General features: G+C 33.8%; 1 protein-coding gene across 11 annotated transcripts in view; it reads right to left on the bottom strand.

Annotated features, from left to right (window-relative positions):
- Positions 1-22,659, bottom strand: part of CCDC102B (coiled-coil domain containing 102B) — a 336,572-nt gene that overhangs the window by 176,229 nt on the left and 137,684 nt on the right. The window lies entirely within an intron of this gene.

The raw sequence follows: 22,659 nt of genomic DNA on the forward strand, positions 1-22,659 counted from the left end.
AACTCCCAAAAGAATGCACTATATGCCACTTTGCAGGCCAGTGAAGAGTCATCTAAAACAACTGTGGATGTTCCAGTAATTGACTTCAAATACTCAGAATTTTGATTTCAGACAAGTTAGCCATAAAACCTCATTATATATACTGTGATTTTGGAAGAAAGAAGGAAATGACAGAAGGCTTTTCTGTTTCCTACCAGTAAGAAATTATCACCCTTTGCTGAGGCCCTAAGGTATCCAGGGCAAACACCTATATAGATTATTTCCTATTCTTACAATGATTCCACAGATCATTTGGCTGTTCTACAGACACATGAGGGAGCTGGGGTTCCAAGAGTAGAAGAAATTTTCCAGCTGGGCAAGGAGTCCAAGCCACAGTTCACCTAAAGATCCTCTCTAGTTCTATTCCTGAGCTCATTCCAGCAATACCATGCTGACAGACACCAGGAAAAAGGATGCCTGTCTTCTTGCAACAGCAACTACCATATTCCAAATCCACTACATTGCATTATAGCAAAGTTTCATTTATGGTTTGGTTTTGGTTTTGTATCTTTTGGATTTTTCTTCCTCTATTCTGGCAAATTAATTCACAAGAGAGGCAATTTCTGTAGAATCACATTCAAAAGTCTGGCAACTTCATTTTAAATGAGCCCATGTTATCCATGTCACCCCTTGCATCTTTTAACAGTCTTCCTCTAACTGTGTCTTAGACTCACAAATACGAATTGGATGGAAGCAATTCTTCCTTCCTAAATGAAAGCCTAATTGCAATCTGTCCACAGTTAAATACAGCCTAATGACAGCTTAGTCACTTTTTGACCAAAAGTTAACAGTGCAATGAATGATTTTAGTGATGTGTAATGTCACATATATTTCAGTTACTTTAATTTTATTTTAAATACTTGAAGAATTTCTAAACATAAAATTCCCTCACTAGTTTGAAAGAAAATGTTTACCAAAGTTAAATATAAAAGTAGAGAGTGGCCAAAATGCTATTTCAGATTAAACATGAAACAAAAGCAATGTAAGCATTTTTTAAAAATGCATCTATTTCTAAGTAAGTCAGTACATACTAGAATGACAAGTGAAAATGCATTTGTAAAGATTATGTTCTGATAGAGAAAACTTACAAACCTCACAAGTAGCAACTCGTATGCTTTGGACCCTGGATTTCACAACAACCATGCACTGCCTCAAAAGTTCCTAATGGTCTTATAGTATTAATACCCCAATATTTTCTCCATCTCAATTAGAAGTTAATTATCATCTATACATACCTTAGGAATTATTAAAACAAAACATACAAATAAACATGTTACTGTTATCCCTGCAAAATGAGAAATGTTTCATGAATGTATTCTAGCACAACCAGAGAAAAGCCTTGACCTAAAACCAAAACAGGAAAAGATGCTCTTCTTTAACTCCCATGCCAAACATTGATCTGCTACATTGGATTTCTTATAAAATCAAGAAATTGTGAAACTTTACAAGATGAGCACTTACCAAATTTGATAAGTAAAACACAATAGAGCTGGTAAAATGTAGATCTTATTCCAGTAAAAAGAGAAACCAGGGGTTTATATAAATCCTCTATAATGGGACTTAATTTTACCAGGCACTAACTGCACTCTCAAGTGTGTTCTATTATTAGGAAGAAATAGGCAAACACATAATGCTTAACAAGATCTGCATTAGAAAAATGAATATGTTATAAGGGAATTATAATTAAGCATGGGAGGTAAACACCCTGCTTCAAAATATCTCCTAGAAATAATTTTAAAAGTAGACAAACTATCTTGGCATCAAAGTTGCCAAACGGGTATGTTCAAGGATTTCAATTGATCTCAGTATCCCAGAAACATGAAACCTGCTAACACTGCCTAAAACAAGCTTTGTGTTAATACATATATTTGTTTTCTTAAAGAAATTAACAAGAGTTAGTGTTATTTGTAGACACTCTGATGGTTCAGATAAAATAGCAGATTAGCTTCAATTATTAACATTGAGTTGTAAAGAAGAAAAATGTTTATATACAATTTACAGGAGGAAAATAGTGGGAAAGAGATATGAAAATAGTGGGAAAGAGATGGCAAAATGAATCAGAACTAGGGAATAATGCACAAAGAAAGAATAAAGGCGTGGCAAAAGTGTTAATGAGCACCCCTTTTAAATCATCGTCTTTTTTTCCCGAATCTGTGCTGAGAATGATTTAGCATAACCATTTTATGTTTTATATATGTTGCTGTTCTAGTATCTGGATTTTTTGGGAGAAGCTGAATTTGCCAAAACAGATATATTGATGAACTGTTTGAAAACACACACACACACACAGAGTAGGAAGAATAATAATCAGTATTTTTTTGTTAAACCAAAATTACACATGCATTGACATTAAAATTTGATCACCTATTAAAAAGATTAATATTATAATTGGGCAAGCTAATTCTTTTTTATTAATCTTTAAAGTCAGCACTTTTTATTGGCTTCTCTATTCAGCACTGTGTTATAATGATATCTATCTATATATCTATATATTGATAATATTAATACATATAGATAGATATACATTTTTTGCTGGTGTATACACACAAAATTGATCCTATATTCAGCAACATCTTTAAACTCTCATGAAATATAGATTATTTTGTGTTTTGTAAATAGATAATTGTATCACTTTTGGTTATTGCAATTTTGTATCTTTCCAACTCTTATAATTGTATTTATTTGTCTTCTTTTGTTAAAGTGGCTGGGACCTGAAGTACAATATTAAATTAAATGATAGTATGCTTCCAATCATTATTAAATAAAACATTTGCTCTAAAATGTTGCTACTTGATAACAGGTTTTAACAGTCCACTTTGGTTGCTATTGTGCTAAAGTGTTTTTCCCTCTAAGAATAAATTTAGTTTTGGCAAATGCTTTTTAAATAACATTTGAGATAACCAGGCCACTGATTTTTGCTTTTAGTCTTTTTAGTGTGATTATTTGCCTAATAGATGTTCTAATGCTATGTCTTCCACTTCTGTGACAAAGCAATTTTTAATTAACTAGATTTAAATTAATATTACTTGCACTTGAATAATTTTGCTACTAAATATATCTGTGAAATTAACTGTCACTTTCCTTTCTTGTATTATCTTTGTTTGGATACAGTATTAGGATTAAGCTAACACACTGGAAAAAGTTGGAAAGTTTTTCTGCTTTTCTCTTCTCTGGAAGAAGTTCTAAACAAATTGGAGCTATCTACCCTAAATGGTACAGCTTAAGCATAAACCTTTCTGATCCTGGAGTTTTATTGCAAGAAGAGTTTTCATTTATTATATTTTAATTTAGTTACTTGCTGTTAAAAATTCATTCAGGCTTTCTATTTCTAAAGGGCCATATTGGGTAAGCTATATTTTTTCTGGTCAATCATTCATTTCATGTAAGGTTTTATTTTTATTAGCAGTATCTCTTCATGGTGTTTCCTTATATTTGTAAATCTCTGCCTTATCTAAAGTTATGTCTACTTTTTATTACTAGTAATTTCTAATTTTAGCCTCTAAATTAGTTTTTTTTTTTTCAAAGAATTAACTTTTGGCTTTTCTTTCTCTATTAAAGTGTTAAAAAATTTTCTTTGATCAATTCCTAGTATTCTCAATCTTTTCCTCTTTCTATAATTTGTTTTTCTTCTGCCACTTTTTTAACTTTTAAAGTACAATATTAGCTTATTTGCTTTTTTTGTCTTATTATTTTTGCCCTTCTGGATACTCCAAGAAGCAATTCTACAATGAGATTAAAAATATAATACATTTATTAGGGAAATCGCCTGTAAGAAAAAATGGAGAGCAAGACAGGAGAGGTAGGGAATGGTCAAACTATGATACAAGACTGGCTTTGAGTGAGGGAGAGGCAGCAAAGAAGGGAGGATGCTTTAAAGCCTCTGAGACCTCAGTGCAGTCTAAGCAAAGTTAGGCGAGGCCTTCAAGGAGTTTTGAGTCAAATCAGTAGCCAGAGGAACATCACACCTCCCAGGAACAGAGAGCCCAGTGTTAGGCTGGGAGTAGCCTGTGGAAGGCAACATCTCATCTCCTAGTTTCAGAACGTAGCATCTGGGTTCTGAATTAATTACACTCCCTGTAACTAGATATGAGAGACATCTTCTAATGCCAGATACAACTATTTCCTTATACATTTATTGATGTTATACATATTTTTAAGCTTTGCGGTATCTCTCAAGATTTCAATGTTTTTATATTTCAATCTTAAATTACATTTAATATCTTTCTTTGACTTATGACTTATTTAGTTGTCTGTTTTGTAACATCCAAACAAATCAGTTTCTTAAAGTAACTATTTTGCAATCAATACAAAATAGATGACTATGTCTAAGAAATAGTATCCTTTGAAAAATGCATAGTTTAAAACATGAACACAGACTAAATCTCAGCCTCTCAACCCAGCCTCCAAAGATCAAAATGAGAAAAAAATAAAATCACTGGTAGCTGCAAACCTGTAAACATAATAAAGAAATGTAGACTTAATAGAAACTTGATTGATCCATAAGAGGTGCAATAAATGTCCGAGAGCAGCAGAGCCTTCTTTGGAGATGATGTGAGAGCAGTCAGATGCGATGGTGCAGAAGAGAAAACATACACTAGAGTGGATGTCCTCCATAGGTGTGTAGCCACATCAGCTTAGGTAGGAAATACTGAGAATAGGTCTCAAACTTGGAGAGCCAGAACATAAACTACTATCAGAAATGTAATAAAGGAGATTAGAAAGTACAAGGGTAATTATTTTCAGGTTATGTAAGGTCAGGGGTAGCACTCTAGAGGGCAAGGCGTATCTTGGAAAGCAGGGATGTCATTTAGAAACTTCCTGTAAAAGGACAGTAGGAAAGCAAGAAGTTGACATTAAGGGAATTATCAAAGAATCATAAGACAGATTGATTTCCATCCGCCTACCCAAAAGCTTTCATTTAAAAAAGGGTGCCTTCACTGTATCAGCAAAAGAGGGCAAGCTAGAACTAAGAAATTAAGTATACAACCCATAATTTTTTTATTATTCCACTTTGTCCTATAGAACCCACTTGTTATCACTTATTCTTGCTATCCCAGGATAATCCCACCCAACTGTTATGGACTGGGTTGTCTTCCCCCCAATATTTGTATTTAGAAGTCTTATCCCCAGTGTGAGAGTATTTAGAGATAGGTCCTATAAATAGAGATTAAAGGTTAAGAGGATACATTAGGGTGGGGCCTTAATCCAATGGAACTGATGTACTTACAAGAAAAGGAAGACGCACCAGAGATCCCTCTCTCCAAGTGAGCACAGAGGAAAGACCACATAAGGACATAGTGAGAAGGTAACCATCTACAAGCCCAGAAAAGGGACTTCACGAGAGGTTGATTTCACCAGCACCTTGATCATGGACTTCCAGCCTCCAGAACTGTGAGAAAATAATGTCTGCTGTTTAAGCCTCCTGGTATGCAATATAGCCTGAGTAAGCCAATACACACTTTTTCATAGAAAAAGAAATGCAACATCTATACAAAGCTACTAGAAGTAGAAAACAAAATGAGAATCAAAGTTCTGCAGCTCCTGGAAATATTTCGCATAAAATCAGCACACGGCAAAGAGAAACTGTAATGACATTCTCCAGCAGAAATTAAATCAGAAAAAGAAGGAAATAGGAAACCCCAAATACTGGATACATATGAAGCAACTATATATCAATTTGATTACATAACCACAGAATATAGTTTTTTAAGTGACTTTTGCACACAGAGCTCTAATTTAACATCTAGTGGGATAGATGTTCAGAACAAAAAGTATCGCACAGAAACCCTAAGAGTCACTTAATAGGGCTATTATGTATAATAATACTGTTATAAGTCTGTGAGAATTTTATGTATATTTTAAAATAAAGCAAATAACCAAATACACTACCATTATTAGGAAACAAACTTTAAAAGAGATACAAATTTTAAAAATGTTAAGAAAATGGTACAATCATATTAGAAAAGTGTTTGCCAGTTTTCTAAAGGTAAAAAATTTACAGCTACATTCTGAACCAGTAATTCTATTCCTAGAGAAATAAATCCCACTCCCATGATTAACAAAAATATAACTACAAAAATAATTACACAAGAATATATTAACAGCTTTGTAGTAAAAATAAAGAAAAAATGAAACAAATGTTTATGAACAGAATAGGTAAATTTCAGTATATTCATACAATGGAGTAGTAGTCTATTGTTACTAAATAAAAGACAACAAATGACTAATAGATGAGAAATTATGAATAAACCCAAAAAACAATTTGATGAACAAAACGAGGCTGACACAATAGAATTTTATGGCATACAAAGTTCTAGAACTGACAGCATTAATATATGCTACTTTAAAGCAAGGAATTGGGGCATAAGAATTTTTCCAATTTTCCTGGGTGCAATTCTTATGCACCCAGGAAGGGGCATAAGAATTTTTCAGGATGGAAAATCTTCCATATCTTGGTAAGGGAGTGCACTACACAGTTGCTTGTGTGTTCCATGATACATCAACCACTGTCACTCAAGGCAGGGTTTGGTGGCTAAAGCCTGCAATCCCAGAAATTTGGTAGGCCCAATCATGTAGATCACTTAAGCCCAGGAATTCTAGACCAGCCTGGATAACATGGTGAGACTCCATCTTTACAAAATTTAGTCAGGCGTGGTGGCATGTGCCTTTGGTCTCAGCTACTCAGGAAGCTGAGGTGAGAGGATCACTTGATCCCAGAAGGTTGAAGCTGCAGTGAGCCATGATTACACCACTGCACTCCAGCCTGAGTAAAAACATGAGACCTTGTCTCAAAAACAAAAACAGAAAAAAAAATTATCATTCAATATATGTGCATTAAACTGTGTGTAAATTATAACCCAGGTTTAAAAAATGGTAAGCAATAAACATTTAATGGTAAATGTAAATGAGGAATTAGCAATATAAATGTGACTGGTTCAATCCCTGTCCGCTGTAAGGATATGGTAGCAATTACACTGCAAGGAAAGTGAAGATGGCCAGCATCCCGTTACTCCAGTAAGATATGCCAGGGCTATTTGAAGAAATGCTTGGTGTCAGTGCTGCAGCAAGGCAAGTACAGGATGAACACAGAACACATGTGTGCCTGAAAACAATTAAGCACTCAGAGATTTATGGAAAATACTATAAGAAGAGTAGTTATAGCCTAAAGGGATCCAATTGGTTAAATTTGGGACAGCTTGAGAATCTGAAGGAAAAGAGAAAATGCTTGAGTCCATGCAGGTTGCTATGACATCATACTATAGACTAGGTAGCTTAAAACAACACAAATTTATTTCTCACAGGTCTGGAGGCTTGGAAGTCCAAGATTAAGGCACTGGCAAATTAAGCCTCAGGTAAAGATCTGATTTCTGGCTCACAGATGTATTCTCTATGTGTCTTCATGTGGTGGAAAGGGCCAGCTAGCACATGGGGCCTCTTTTATAAGGATGCTCGCCCAATTGTAAGAACTCTGCTCTCATGACCTAATCACCTTCCAAAGATCCCGCCTCCTAACACCATCACCCTAGGATTAGGATTTCACATACAGGACACAAGCGTTCAGACCACACTAGACAATATTCATTTATAACATCCGAAGAAAATTAATTCATGAGTATAATGTTACTCAAAGAGAGAAAAAGAGACAAAGAAAAAAACTAAGGAAAACTGCTGGGAGCAGGATAATGGTAGCTTAAAAGTAAAAATTGATAGAATAACTTTTGCAACTACCAATTATAACACATTTACATAAAGATAATCAGTGGATTCCAGAATCATTAGATAAAGGGTTTCTGGAGAAAACGATACATTCAGGAATCAAAGAGTTATGCCACACATGACTTACTAATTTCAAAGTGAATATTATATTGGAGAAAAGTGGCAGTCCGCTGCATAACCAAGTGATCATAGTTAGCATGGGTAATAGCTGAGACAACATGGCGTGGTTTCTCTTAATATGAAGCATTCCATGAATAATTTACATGTTATTCTTACTATAAATATGTTAACCTGAGTCTAATCTAGTCTGTCAATCAGTGGTTCTCAACCACAGTGATTTTGTCCTGAGGGGGTCATTTAGCAAAGTCTGAAGATGTTTTTGGTTGTCACATCTGAAGAGGTACTACTGGCATCTAGTGGGTAGAAACCAGGAGTACTGCTAAACATCCTAGAATGCATAGGGCAGCGCCCCACAACATGTCAATAGAATCAAGGGAGAAATCCTGCTCTAGACATGATTCTTGTTTGCAGGAAATGCAGGACATAGAAGAATAAAGGGTACAATTAACAATCAATTAGATAAATACAGAATATAGTGTATTCTACCACTGAAGTGATCTGATTGTTTAGAACATTAATTTGTAGGGAAATAATGACAGAATCTATTCCAAACTAAAAATTAATCAGTAATATATAACATCTGACACATTAATAAAACTAGATTGAATGCTGATTTACAATAATGATTAGAACTGATCTGATTGTTTAGAACATCAATTTATAGGGAAATAATAACAGAATCTGTTCCAAACTAAAAATTAATCCGTAATATATAACATCTGACACATTAATAAAACTAGATTGAATGCTGATTTACAATAATGATTATAAAAGACATTCTTGAAAAAAAAGAATTTATGTATAAATTAGATATTAATGACATTAATAATTTATCCAGTTTGATCATTATGATTATGTAGATAAATGCCATTATTCTAAGGAGATGCATGTTCACCCATTTAAGACAGGTATCATGATGAGTGCAACTTGTGCTGAAATAGTACACTTACAACAGACAGTAATCTTCAAAGACAAAAGCATTGATTTTAACATTTATTAAAGTTAAAAATATACATTTTTAAAGAACATAAAGAAAAACATATTGCAATAGTAGCCTATGGAGGAAATGGTATGGAAGAAAGATGTGCAGAAAATATAAAATGAACGATTGTATTCAAGCACAGAGACGGACTTTGTAGAAACCAGTGGTGATAATGTGCCATAAACTAAAGCATATTGCCTAAGAAAGTTGTCTGTCTCTGAGTACTAAATAAGGAAAAAGTAAACCCATTTATCAAACATAAATATGAATGTATGCCTTGGGTGTCAAAATATCACCATCATTTCCCAGTGTCCTGCTTGCACAGTTTTATTTATACTCTGGTACAGATAGATAAGTTATAGATGAAAGGTATTTTTCCACTGTATACTATAAATATGTATTGATCTTTATGTTTTGAGCTTTTATTTACTTGGTAAGGTTACAACTCTCTTTAGGATGCTGGACAAAATTATTGTTTTAGTTTTGATAGCAACATTCAAAGTACACAAGTGAAGATTTACATCTGCAGCTTAAGTTTTCTAGGAGTGGAAAAATATCTCTCGAGTGTGAGTCAGTTAAAAGAATTGATTACTCAAATACGTCAGTGAGCCAAAGTCCACCATGGACATTTGTCCAAATTCAAAAACAAATGTCAATACCTATGGATCGATTACATAAGCCTCTTCAACTCACCTGACCTTTTTACTGAAAGGTTCTTAGACATTTATGGTAGGGATAGGATTTCCCAAAAGATTAGATAAAGGTCAGAGAATACACTTGAGTGTCGTTTGAAATTTAGTTTCCAATAATTATTTATGACCAGAATTCAAAATCATTTCCAGTGAAAATTTCAAGTGGCTCTTGTCTAGAAGCTGGCATATATCCCTTGAGCTTCCTATTACCTCAGTGCCCCACCTCACTGCAGCACCTCATACCTCTTGACATCCACAAAGTAAAATTGGTGGGAGAAGGAAGAACTTCCTTCCCTCTCTTGCCAGTAGTCATAGTGTCAAATAAACGAGTAGGTAAATATGACTACTGTTTCTACTCAACTTAGATTAATGGCTAGACCATACATGAGGAAAAACCTTTCTGAGGGCCAAGATGATTAACTATAAGAAGAGGAAATATAGAATGAGTATTGAAAATTTTAAGGACCTGGAAACTAAAACAGCAGTGGTCAGGATTGTGGGATCACCTTATAAATCATTGGCAGCGAAATAAGTAAATGCAGGCCTGAATTCTACATGTCAAGAAAACGACTAACTTCTGAGAGCAGATTATTAAAGGAGTATAGAACTTTGCTGGGGTCCACACGAAATGAGTGAATGCCAAACTAGATGCATGCAATAAACACCAGTATTAATAAGCAAGGCAGTAGAAAGTATGTGGTGAAGGACTCCTTTGACCATTTAAAATGGTTACTATGTAGTCAGTGACAAGATTTAATGAAGTATTTTCTAGAATAAAAATTTCAGTGGACTCTGAGGAAAAAAAGTACATTCAAAGTATTTGAAAAACAAATATTGAATATATATAATGATTCGGTCATCTTTAAAATACATCAAGAATATTTAGGCCTATAAAAGAATTTAGGTTTCTAGTTAAAAATCAACTGAAGATTTCTTCCATGTTAAAATTAAGTTTGACAATAGGTTCAAGATCCCTTTTTTGTTGCCGTTAATATCCAAATACTTCATCTTCCAAATAAATAGGTGGCATTTACTGAAAATTTAATGTTTTTATTAATTTATAAATCACAATCCTTAATTTAATGTGAAGACTTATTTTCTCCATACCATAACTGAACATAATATATGGAATTATTTGTGTCATTATATATCATCTAATTAATTATAATGTCTATTATTTCTTGAGAATATCCAATGAGATAAGCACAGTCCTAAGCTACTTCACTTTGCCTTTGTTACTTCACTTACTCCTCTTTTATTTATATTTTATATATCCTCCCGAAGTGCTGGGATTACAGGTGTGAGCCACTGTGCCTGGCTACATATTCTGTCTTAACATTGTAAAAAAATATTTACAGGTGACCACTGTAGTGTATAATTGCACTTACTTCGCTATTATAATTTTACGTTTTCTGAAGTTATGAAGTCCCTCATATTTTCTTTTGCTTAATTTTTGATGCACTTACTAATTGGGTACATTCCAATAGAAGTACGGATTTCCTAGAAAGACTGACATACCCAGAACATAATATATGAATGTCACTCTTATTTTATTTTGAGATCTTTTACCTGGCATCAACTTTCATCACAATCCTGGAAATACTCTTGTAGTTTGTCCTATTTAGTTCTACTTCCTAACTCATATTTTCTATGTCATTTTGTGAACTACAAAGAGGTTATAATTTTTGGAGATTTGGTATGTCTTATAATGTATTATTCTATTCTATATTATAATTGGTAATTGAGTATATAGAGAATTCTAAGATGTGAATAACTTCCTTCAGAATTTTAAATACTTACCTACACTGTTTTATAATTTCTGGAGTTGCTGGTGGAGAAGTCGGATAATTTTTCTGATTTCTGATCACCTATATGTGCTCATTTGTTTATCATTGCTTGCCTTCAGGCAATTTACTATATTTCAGTGTTATGAAATTTAACAAAACGAACTTTGCTCTGTCTTTTTGGTATTGTTATGCTACTTACTTGAATGGATATATTCATCTAAACAATCGTGACCTTCATTTGGAAGAATTCTGTTTTTCTAATTCTCTCCCTTTTAAACTTCTTTTATAAGAAGCTCTTAACTTGGGGGACTAATTACTAAATTAATGTTTAAGAAACTTCCTTTTTTATTACACCCTTGTGGTTCACTTTCTGGACGATTCATTTAACTTTCAACTCCAAATCATATATTTTAATTTTCATGTATGCTATCATGTATCCATTTCCCAAGAGCAATATTTTTTTCTCCATGTTACATTTTACGTAACATTTTGTCATTTTGGGGGTAATCCATGTTTTTGCTCTTCAGATATTAGATATAGGGTTTTTAATTTACTTCTAATACCAGAATTATTTTTTAAAAATAAATTGCTTTGTGTATATGTAAGGTATGCCACATGATATTATAATGAATATAGATAGTGGCAAGGTTACTGTAGTTAAGCAAATTAGCATATCCATCACCTCACATAGTTACCTATTTTTGTTCACATATTTGTGGCAAGAACAGTTAAAATCTACTCATTTGGCATGAATCTCATATACAGTACAGTTTGGTTATCCTGTATTTCTCATCTTGTACATTAGCTCCCCTAGACTGATTCATTATATTCACTAATGATATATTATTACCTAATAATATACAATTATCTATAATTATTATAATGAACATAATAATATATAATATGATGAAATGGGGAGATGCGAGTCAGAAAATACAATGCAGCATATATATATATATATATATATATATATATATATATATGTGGGTATGACGGGAGACATATGTATACATACGATGGAGATATGTGTGTGTATATATATTTTTATAAATATATACAAATATATTTTACATATATATTTTACATATATATATACACCCACACACATATACACCCACACACACATATATATATGTATTTCTGTTGCTTTGTATCCTCTGACCTACATTTGCCCATTTCATCATCCCCAACAAGGTCCCTGGGACCCACTGTTTTGTTCTCTGTCTCTGTATGTTTGAATTGTTTTTTAGATTTCGCAGAAGAGAACATGCAATATTTTTCCTTCTGTGTTTGGCTTATTTCAGTTATCATAATGTCCTGTGGGCCCATCCACATTGTTGCAAATACCATGATCCCATTCTTTTTTAGAGCTGAATACATATTCCATTGTATATACATATCACAGAGAACGGGAGAGGGAAAGTATAAGGAATAGGATCATGCAATTATAGAAATTAAATTCCAAGATTTGTAGAGCAATCTGGAAACTCAAGAAGTTCTGAAGGCTGGAGCAGATCAAGGTTCCAGCTCAAGCAGTCAGGCATTAGCAGTTCCCTCTTTCTCAGCCCTTTTGTTCTATTTAGGTCTTCAATTGTTTGGATGAAATGTACTCACATTAGGGAAGGTAATCTGCTTTACTTAATGCACTCATTTAAGTGTTAATTGCATCGGGAAACATCCTCACAGACACACCCAGAATAATAATGTTTGGACAAATGTCTGGGCATTGTGTGGCTCAGTCAAGTTGACACATAAAATTAACCATCACATTATCTTATAAAATTCATGTGTTGATTAAATGAAATCTAATGTGCTAAATTCTTACAAGGCACATGAGACCTACAAAGTATTCATAAACATTAGCTGTAAATATCTAGTGATACTCAATCTGAACAAAGTATTTTAATAGATCTTTATGCATCTTCCATTACTTTTCAATATTTAAGACAAGGATGCACATATGAAATGGTTTTGGTTCTTTGAAGGGAAAAAGCCTCTTGGCCTATTTTTCCTTTAATCCCTGCTCACCTCCAAATGATCTCTTCCACTCATTGATTAATAAACTATTTGGAAAGCATAATTGTTTCATTTGTCATTGGTCTGAGTTATTTCTTCAGTAAAGCAATTATTGTTTTGGTGATTTCTAGAAAGCCTAAAATCAGAAACTCAGATATAGACAGAAGATAATTTTTTTTTGTTTGTTTTTCAGGATAGTTGAATCTTTGCTAACTAGAAAGAAATGCCTCAGCCTATAAAACCTAATTCCAGAACAGGAATTTTGAACTTGAACAGATCAATACTGACAATAGAAACCAATATGGTACATCACCTTTGGAAATAATTGTTCCAATAACTACTTGCGACTTCTAGGATTAAAAAGTACATCAAGCAGTGTTTAATGCATAAACTTTTGGAAGCTATTTAATTAACAACATTTTCCACTTCTTAAATATTCAAAATGCAGGAGAATTTCTAATAATATTTGAGAGAAACAATTTATTTCTAAAGAAGTAACTCAATTCAACAAAAGATATAAAGGGCAGTGTATTTCTCCAATTTACTCCAAAAGTAGAGTTGTTATATGAAAATGGGGCTTATCTTTATGACTTAGTCGCCCAGCAACTAGTTTTCTTGATAGTTTTGTCCTTTAAATTATTACACTTGCCAATCTGTAATTGTGACTGTCTTAGTCCATTCAGGCTGCAAAGTATCATAATCTGGGTAGCTCATAAACAGTACAAATTTATTTCTCACAGCTCTGGAGCCGGGGATCCAAGATAAAGATGCCAGTAGATACTGTATCTGGTGAGCACCTGCTTTCTGGTTCATAGACAGTGCCTTCTCCCTGTATATCCACATGGTAGAGGCTCTCTGTGGTCTCTTTTATAAGGGCACTAATTCTAGTTGTCCTCATGACTTAATCAGTTTCTAAAGGTCCCACCTCCCAATACCATCACCTTGGGGGTCGAAATTTCAGTATATAAATTTGGGAGACACACACACATTCAGACCATACTATTGACCAATGTGTTTTGAATGCATCAAATGTGGTCAAATATAGGCTGGGCGTGGTGCCTCACACCCATAAGCCTAGCACTTTGGGAGGCCCAGGCGAGTGTATCACTTAGCTTAGGAGTTCAGGACCAGCCTGGCCAACATGGTGAGACCTCTGTCTCTACAAAAAAATACAAAAATTAGCCTGGCATAGTAGTGCACACCTGTAGTCCCAGCTACTTGGGAGGCTTAGGTGAGAGAATTAACAGCACAGGAGGCAGAGTTTGCAGTGAGCCGAGATTGTGCCACTGCACTCCAGCCTGGGTGACAGAATGAGACCCCATCCCAAAACAAACAAAAAATGAGTCAAATATAGAACACATGAACTCATATTCCAAATGAATATAGACAGATTTGCCCTTCCTCTATTCTTGTTTTACTTTTTCTTTTGACCTCATAGAAAGTTAAAATGGAAGGCTCTTTTTTGATGTGTGCGTTACCCCTACCTTTCCCTCATTAGTTCAATTAATGGCCATTTGTTGAGCGATTATGAGCCACACATTATTGCAGACTGAAGCTAAAAACTCCACCACCCAAACTGTCAGCCCTTTCCTTTCCTTTTTATGCTACACTCATATTAAGCAGTGATTTTAGTAGAAATGTAATTGTTTGTTTGATTTAAGGCATGTTTCCAGAAGATGTCTGTTCACAGGAAAACACATTTTCTAAGGAAAACTTTTAATGACAATAATGGAAAGGTTCTAAGTCAATTACCTCTCATGTAAAACAGAAAATTTCCCTTTACTGGAAATTAGAGCTCTTGTTAAACACAACTATAAGAATTTTAGTGAAGCAGTTTGGGATTGAAAGCATTGAGAGTAACAATTGATATGATGACATGGAAGAAGTTAGCATATTCATGTTGATTTGCTGAGTTGACTTGTGATCTCATGGGAAGCAGTAAACAGGGTCATAGAAAAATTGTACAGAACTTACAGGAAAAGTCCAAATGTATGTATTTGTGTCCTAAGGAGAGTATGAGCTGGAGGGCATCATATTAAAGATCTCAAGTAGCTTGAAGGTGTAAAACAGTAGTTGAGTTGAGGTTGGCACTAAAATGTGCAGAATTTCTAAAGGGAGGTGGGGTATTCCTAAGAAAAGCTGTTATTTACAGTTTTAATTGATACAGTCACTTCTCCCACTCACATCACAATCGTCATTGAGCTCTTCTCTATCAGAAGATAGTAAGAAATTAAAGGCAGCAATAAACCTCAGATTGTAATTCAGTCATCAACCTAAGTTAGCTAGAAATCTTTTCAGACGAGCTAGCCACCAAGAAAAGCTACTAGTGATGGGCTATCAAATATTATTTTTAATATTTTATTTCAAATTATATAATATAAAATTTTGAAAGAAATATCTGTTACTCAAGGCATCTATTATTTCCTGGATAAATGATGACAGGCTTTCATTGGTTATTCAACTTTCTATTTATCAGATTTCTGTAAATGCAGAATAAGTGTAATATATTCATCATATTCTCAGTAATTGAAATCTCTTTGCTAGAACATGTAAAGTAAATAAGAGGAATTGAGATATAGGAGATTTAAATCAATTCAGATCAGTACCTACTGTGACAATCTCTAAAAATTTAAAATTACGATGATACTGGGTTTCTAATTATACAATATCCTTGATGTCAAAGATAACACTATTTAAGAATGTCAGTAAATAAAATATCTTGTATTTCATCTAAAATTTCTGGCTAGGTCAATCCCACTAGCATCATTCACATTTGCTATATAGCACCCAAACTGTTGAAAACATACACTCAATGCTATGAACCCTGATGAGTACTGCACCCCTTACTGAAGGCTGTTCTCTGAAGGCAAGTCCATTTCTACGTCCCACACCATTGAGCTACCAGTTCACAGCACGACAGATACCATACAATATTTGCAGAACTAAAGATTAAATTCATAATTTTAAGAAAACATCCTGAAAATGTTTTTGTCATTTTTAGCACAGAACCAAAATATTTTCTTTCTTCTCCATTTTCCGTCACCCTATGCTAAAAAAAAAAAAAAAAATCTAGTGATAAATTGCTCCCAGTCAGAACATGCTGCTCTTCCAGTGATCAAAATCACCCCCAAATCAACACGCTTTCTCATATCTTCCCCAATGTAAGAAGAAAAGGAGAAATGCTTTCTTCTCTGACAATATTCCTATGTGCTGCTCTTTTCTGTAACATTTTCTCTGAATTCTGTAGCCTGCTCCTTTCTTAAATGTGATTTCCCTTTTCACATATTGTTCTTACCTTTCTACCTGGCTTTGTGCTTTGCTTGGCTAATTGCTATTCACCTTACGCATCTCATTCACTACATCTCCTCTTTGTACTCACACAAATCCCTGTGCTTCATCTATCAGAGCATATAACACACTGCATTTAACTGGCTTGGATGGTTTGTGTCCATGGCCATCAAATACATCACTTTGTAGAATCTTTAGTGCTTAACATGGGAGATTGTTGATTAATATTTGTGGAATAAATAATGGGTTATATAATGAATGAGCATACAAAGTACTTATTTTTGTTGTTGTTTGGTTTGATTTTTTACTTCACTATTACTACATTTTGCCTATGTGGACAGAATCAAATAGAGTCTCCCATGGAGAAAGAACATTTCTAAGCCCCTATTGGTAATACAGTCTTCCTGGGGGGTGAAAATATTGTGTAACAAAATGCTTATGTTTTATCTTGCATAAGCAAAATAAATTGGATTGGTTATATAATCACTAGTTAAATTTAACATTTTACCCATCTGGGCCTTTTGTTTCTAATTCAGAAGGAGTATTTTTAAAGCGACTAAATATAGATATCATGAAAGCAAGAAAAAAAAGGATACCTTTGGTCTCTTCAATTTATGTCATATTGCATTTATTTAGGATTAGGAAAAAGCAACCATTTTAAGAGCACTTTTTGTACTATATGAAAATATTTCAATCCTAAAAGAGTATCAGAATCAATGTGTTTTGTTGAGAAAACACTAAGTGAGAGCAAGGAAGGTACTTTGCAGATAATTCACTAGAATCAGAAAGGAAACCTGTGAAATGAGGGGCTGGACTGTACCTTCACGTTCTTTCCAGCTCACAGCTGTCATTTTCTTTGTCTATAGACTCCTCAAAGATTCACCTAAAGGTCAACACATGAGGAGATATACACAAGATTCTAGGTGAATTGGGCAGGGAATAACATTCTTCCTCTCCTGGAAGACCTTACAATCAATTCTGGAGTCAGATTATTCACAATAAAAGATGCATTTCCCAGTTAAATGCATCTTTATTTAAAACCTACTTGTCATCAGAAACTATGATAAGTGTACTTACTATAAGATCATATCCTTAAAACAGTTTACATTTGAGCAGCGGACAAACACATAGATGTTGAAATATTCTGAAATATTTTACGGCAGGGGTCCTCAACCCCTGGGCCATGGACAGGTACCAGTGTGTGGCCTGTTAGGAATGGGGCTGTGCAGCAGGTGAGTGGTGAGGGAGTGAGCATTACCACCCAAGTTCCACCTCCTGGCAGCAGTGACATTAGATTCTCATAGGAGCATGGACCCTACTGTGAACCGTGCATGTGAGGGATCTAAGTTGCATGATCCTTATGAAAATCTAATGCCTGATGATTTCAGGTGGAACAGTTTCATCCTGAAACTTTACCCACTGCCCCCAGTCTGTAGAGAAACTGTCTTCCTTGAAACTGGTCCCTGAAATCAAAAGTGTTGGGCACTGCTGTTTTATGGGATGTAACAGAATTATGTTACTAAAACCTAAAAGTTTAGACTGTCAGTACAATATAGGATATACTAAATGAAACTTGAATGGCAAGGGTAAAAACATGTATTTATTGAGTGCCTACTATATATGTGTATAAATTTTGATATTTTATATATATGAATGAATTAATCTTTTAGATTAACTTAATTAAACACCACTTTCCAGATAAGCAAACACTCAGAAATATCTATCTAATTTTGGGGATGCCAGATGCTGGATAGTCCCAGGAAGAGAACTTAGGTCCGGGTCTCTTGCATCCCTAAGTGGTAAGAAGTATGGGATACATTTTTTTTTCAGAGGTGTATGTGGAAAAGGTAAAACTCAGCATACATTTCAAAAAAGGATTAGGACGTTTGAATTAAATTTTCATTTTTGACTAACTGCCAATTCTTAGTCAGTTGTCAGAAAAGATAAACGCCATGTGCCTTTTACACTCCAATGGTAAAAGGCACATGAAATTCATCTTTGGGACCCAGGAAACCTGGATCTAAGTTCTTATCCTAGAATTTATTGAGCGTCTATTATTGTGTGCAATTTTTAGTACCTTAAATTTAGGAATGAATGAATCCTTGAGATAAGCTGTTAAACAGTACAGTATTAAAATACCAAAACCAGACATGGACAATGATACAATAATACAGTTATTGATACAAAGAAGTTGATATAGTCAAATGCAGAATGCTTCCATCACTACAAGGATGCATCACGTGGCTGTTTTTTAGCCACACCATCCACTCCCTTCACTCCCATATTTCTGGAAACCACTAATATGTTCTCCATTTCTAATATTTTTAATGTTATTTTTAAATAACATTAAAAATATTATATACATATATAGAATCATGGGCTATGTAGTCTTTAGGAATATTTTTCACTCACTGTACTTCAAGAGATTCATCCAGATGGTTGCATGTATCAAGAGTTCATTCTACTTTGTTGCTGAGAAGCACTTCAAGGTATGGATGTAATCACTTAATTATTTACCCCATGAAGATCACCTGTGTTGTTTCTGTTTTGGCATTTACAAATAAAATACTCAAGGTTTACCTATAGGTTTGGTGTAAAATAAGCTTCTATTTTTATGAGGTAAATTCCCAGGAATCCAATTGCTTGATAATATTGTAGTTGCAGTTTTGAAGACTGTCAAACTATTTGCCAATGTGATTGTATCATTTTATATTCCCTGTAGCAATAGGTGAGTAATTCAGTAGTTGTGCATCCTTACCACCATTTAGTATTGCTGCTATTTTGATTTTAGCCATTCTGATAGTTTTATAGTTACATCACATCATGGTTTTGATTTCCATTTTCCTGATAACTAATAAATTGAACACCTTTTCACATGCTTATTTGCTTTATCTTAGTTCTCCTCATCAGAGAATGATGTAAAGGATATTTTCAGTGAATATAGTATTTTGAGTTGACAGCATTTTAGAACTTCAGTAATTGTGTGCCACTTCTTTCTGGCTTCTAGAGTTTCTGATGTGATAAGCACTGTTATTTGGACATTTTTCCCTGTATATACACTGTAATTTCCTTCTAGCTATTGTTAAGACTATTTTCTTTATTTTCCGTAAGTTTGACTATGATGTGTCTTAATATTAATATTTTTTGGTTTATGCTGTCTGGGTTTCACTAAACTTCTTGACTCTAGGTTTGACACTTTTGCTTGAAAGTTGGGAAGTTTTCATCTTTTTTTTTTTTTTTTTTTTAAGTACTATCAGCCCCACACTATTTCTCCTCTCACGCTGGCCTCCAATGACATGAATGTAATTTTTTTTTTTTTATCACCCCACAGGTCTCTGAGGCTTTACTTTTAAAATACAGCCTATTTTCTTCTGTCATTCAGATAGGATAACTTCCATTCATCTATCTTCAAGTTCACTGACTCTTTCCTCTGTCTTCTGCATTCAGGTTTTTAAAAAAATCAGTACAGTTTTCAGTTTTAACTTTTCCATTTGTTCCTTTTTTTTGTAATTTTTTTATTTGCTTAGACCTTCTATTTCTTTACTGAAAATTTCTATTTTTTATTTATTTGATGTGTATTCACAATTGCTCCCTGAAGCATTTTTATGATGGCCACTCTATAATCCTTGCCACATAATAAACACATCTTTGTCATTTCAGTGTTGGCATCTATCAATTGTCTTCATTCACTCACTTCAAATTCTTCTGGTTCTGGGTATGATGAATAATATCCAATTGTATCCTGGATACTTTGTGAAATACACCATGAGATTTGGATTTTATCTAACATTTTGTTTTGGGTGGGTTCTTGTGACACCACAATTGAAAGTCAAAGGAAAGCATTGCCTTGTTACTTCTAGATGTATATAGAAGTCCAGGTTCCACACCTGGCTTTAGCTAACAGGTATGGGGTGAGGCCACAGTTTTTTGTGATTTGGGCTGGATTAGAGCATTATTGTCTTAAAAGTTTTCTGTCTTGTTACATTGATTCTTCCTTAGTACTTTGGCTAGAGCAAGCAGACTTAGGTTGTGTTTTCATTTTAGGTATTTTTGTGTATTAATTTGTGTCTGTTGGTGTTTCCAGATTTCTGGCTTCTTCAGTTCTAATTTTGGAATATATGTGACAAAAACCCAGAAAACTCACCAGCATGCCATTTCTCACTTATCAGGTCTCCTAGGTGATATACCTCTTCTCTCCAACTTTGAGTCTTTTTCAATATTTGCTTTACACATAATATTTAGAGATTTTAGTTTTACTTAGTGAGAATGTAAAATGATACAATTTTTCTAATAGAACAATTTGGCAATGTGTATAAAGATTTAAAAAATAAATATTCTGTTGACCAAGCCATGCTATTTTCTAGGAATATACCATAAGCCATTTTTAAATGTCCAATGATTTATGTATGTATGCATACCTACTGTAGTGTTATATATCTAAAAATAAATTAATTTTAAAGTAGGTTAATTTTAATTAAATTATAGTGCAAGTGCACAATTACTTTTATGTAAACATAAGAAAATAAGATACATTTTATGTAAACAAACAGGTTGCAAAAAAGTATATTTCTATACAGTGTTTGTTTAGTATCTGTGTGATACTAACATGGTGGATATATGCTATTATACAATTGTCAAAATTCATAGAATGTACAACACAGAGTGAGCCTTAATGTAAACTACGAACTTTGGTTGATAATGTGTCAGTTTGTTCATCAGTTATAATAAACATACAACAATGATGAAGGATGATGTTTGTGGAGGAGTCTCTGGAGGAACAGAAGTATGTACAAACTGTGTACTTTCTGCTCATTTTGCTGTGAACCTATAACTTGTCTTTTAAAAAGTGTATACATAATGTTCTTGGCTTTTGAGAAAAGTTATAATAAATATCTATATGTCCTTTCCTCCTTTTTGCCATTAACTATTAAATAAGCTTTTATACAACATGCTGTGCAATGTTTAATGAAAGATGCTTCTCAGAGCTGAGGGTCAAAAAAAAGTGGTACCTGTCCTGAGAGTTTGATTCCTCTTAGAAAACATGAGTTATGAAAGCCACCAATATTTCCCTTTGACTCAGGAAGATTTGTATTAAGCAATTCAGCCTTTATCATAATGGACCTCTTGATATACGCCCTCTTACCCCAACACCCCTTTTAGGATGCATGGAAGAGCTGTTAAGGGATGGCACTGATGTAATGAGGAGGAACACAGGGGGATGTAATTATCCTAAACAGCATAGCTGTAAATTCCAATACTAGGGCACTCTGTCTCAGACAAATGTTCCCTTGCAGTACATACATTTTACAAAATCCTGTTTCATGACTATTATTAATATTATTATTACTATTATTTTAATCTGGAAACTGAGACTCAGAGACACTTAAGGAGTTGACCAGAAAAAAAGTCATCAGGAAGCGATGGAGCCATTTGTAGCTCCAAAATCTGTATATTTCCCATTGCACTATATTCATCTGATATAAATACATTCTGATGTGAATTCAGAATTTGAAGAGTTATATAAGGAAGAAAACCTAATACAAATCAGTTTTCCACCAGCCTACAGTTGCACTAAATTCATTTCAGTCTGTAAATTGCTCTTACACATTTGTTTCTAAGACATTTTCTCAGAATTATCTGTCCAAAAACAAATAATTTGTGATTTTCCATTTTTAATGCTATCATGCTATTTTCTATGAAGTACAAATAATTCAATCTCTTCTCTTTTCTATGAGAAAAATAATTCCTTTTTTACCTACAGAACAGAATAAAACGCTCAGAGTTTACACATATTTGAAAATTCATTTATTGTTGATGGTGGCAGGAGTGGAAAATAAATATTTTCACTACCTGGTATACCTAAGAAATGAATTAACTATAACAAAAGTGGATTTATTTTATCTCTCACTGTTGTTAGCTTCCAATAGCAATGTTAATTTCACCAGAAATTGCATGCCACATATCTCGTATGTCATTGGTTCTGAAAATAGATGATCATACACGATCCAGCAGCTGGTTG

Source organism: Saimiri boliviensis, chromosome 13, assembly GCF_048565385.1.
Source record: "Saimiri boliviensis isolate mSaiBol1 chromosome 13, mSaiBol1.pri, whole genome shotgun sequence".
NCBI lineage: Eukaryota > Metazoa > Chordata > Mammalia > Primates > Cebidae > Saimiri > Saimiri boliviensis.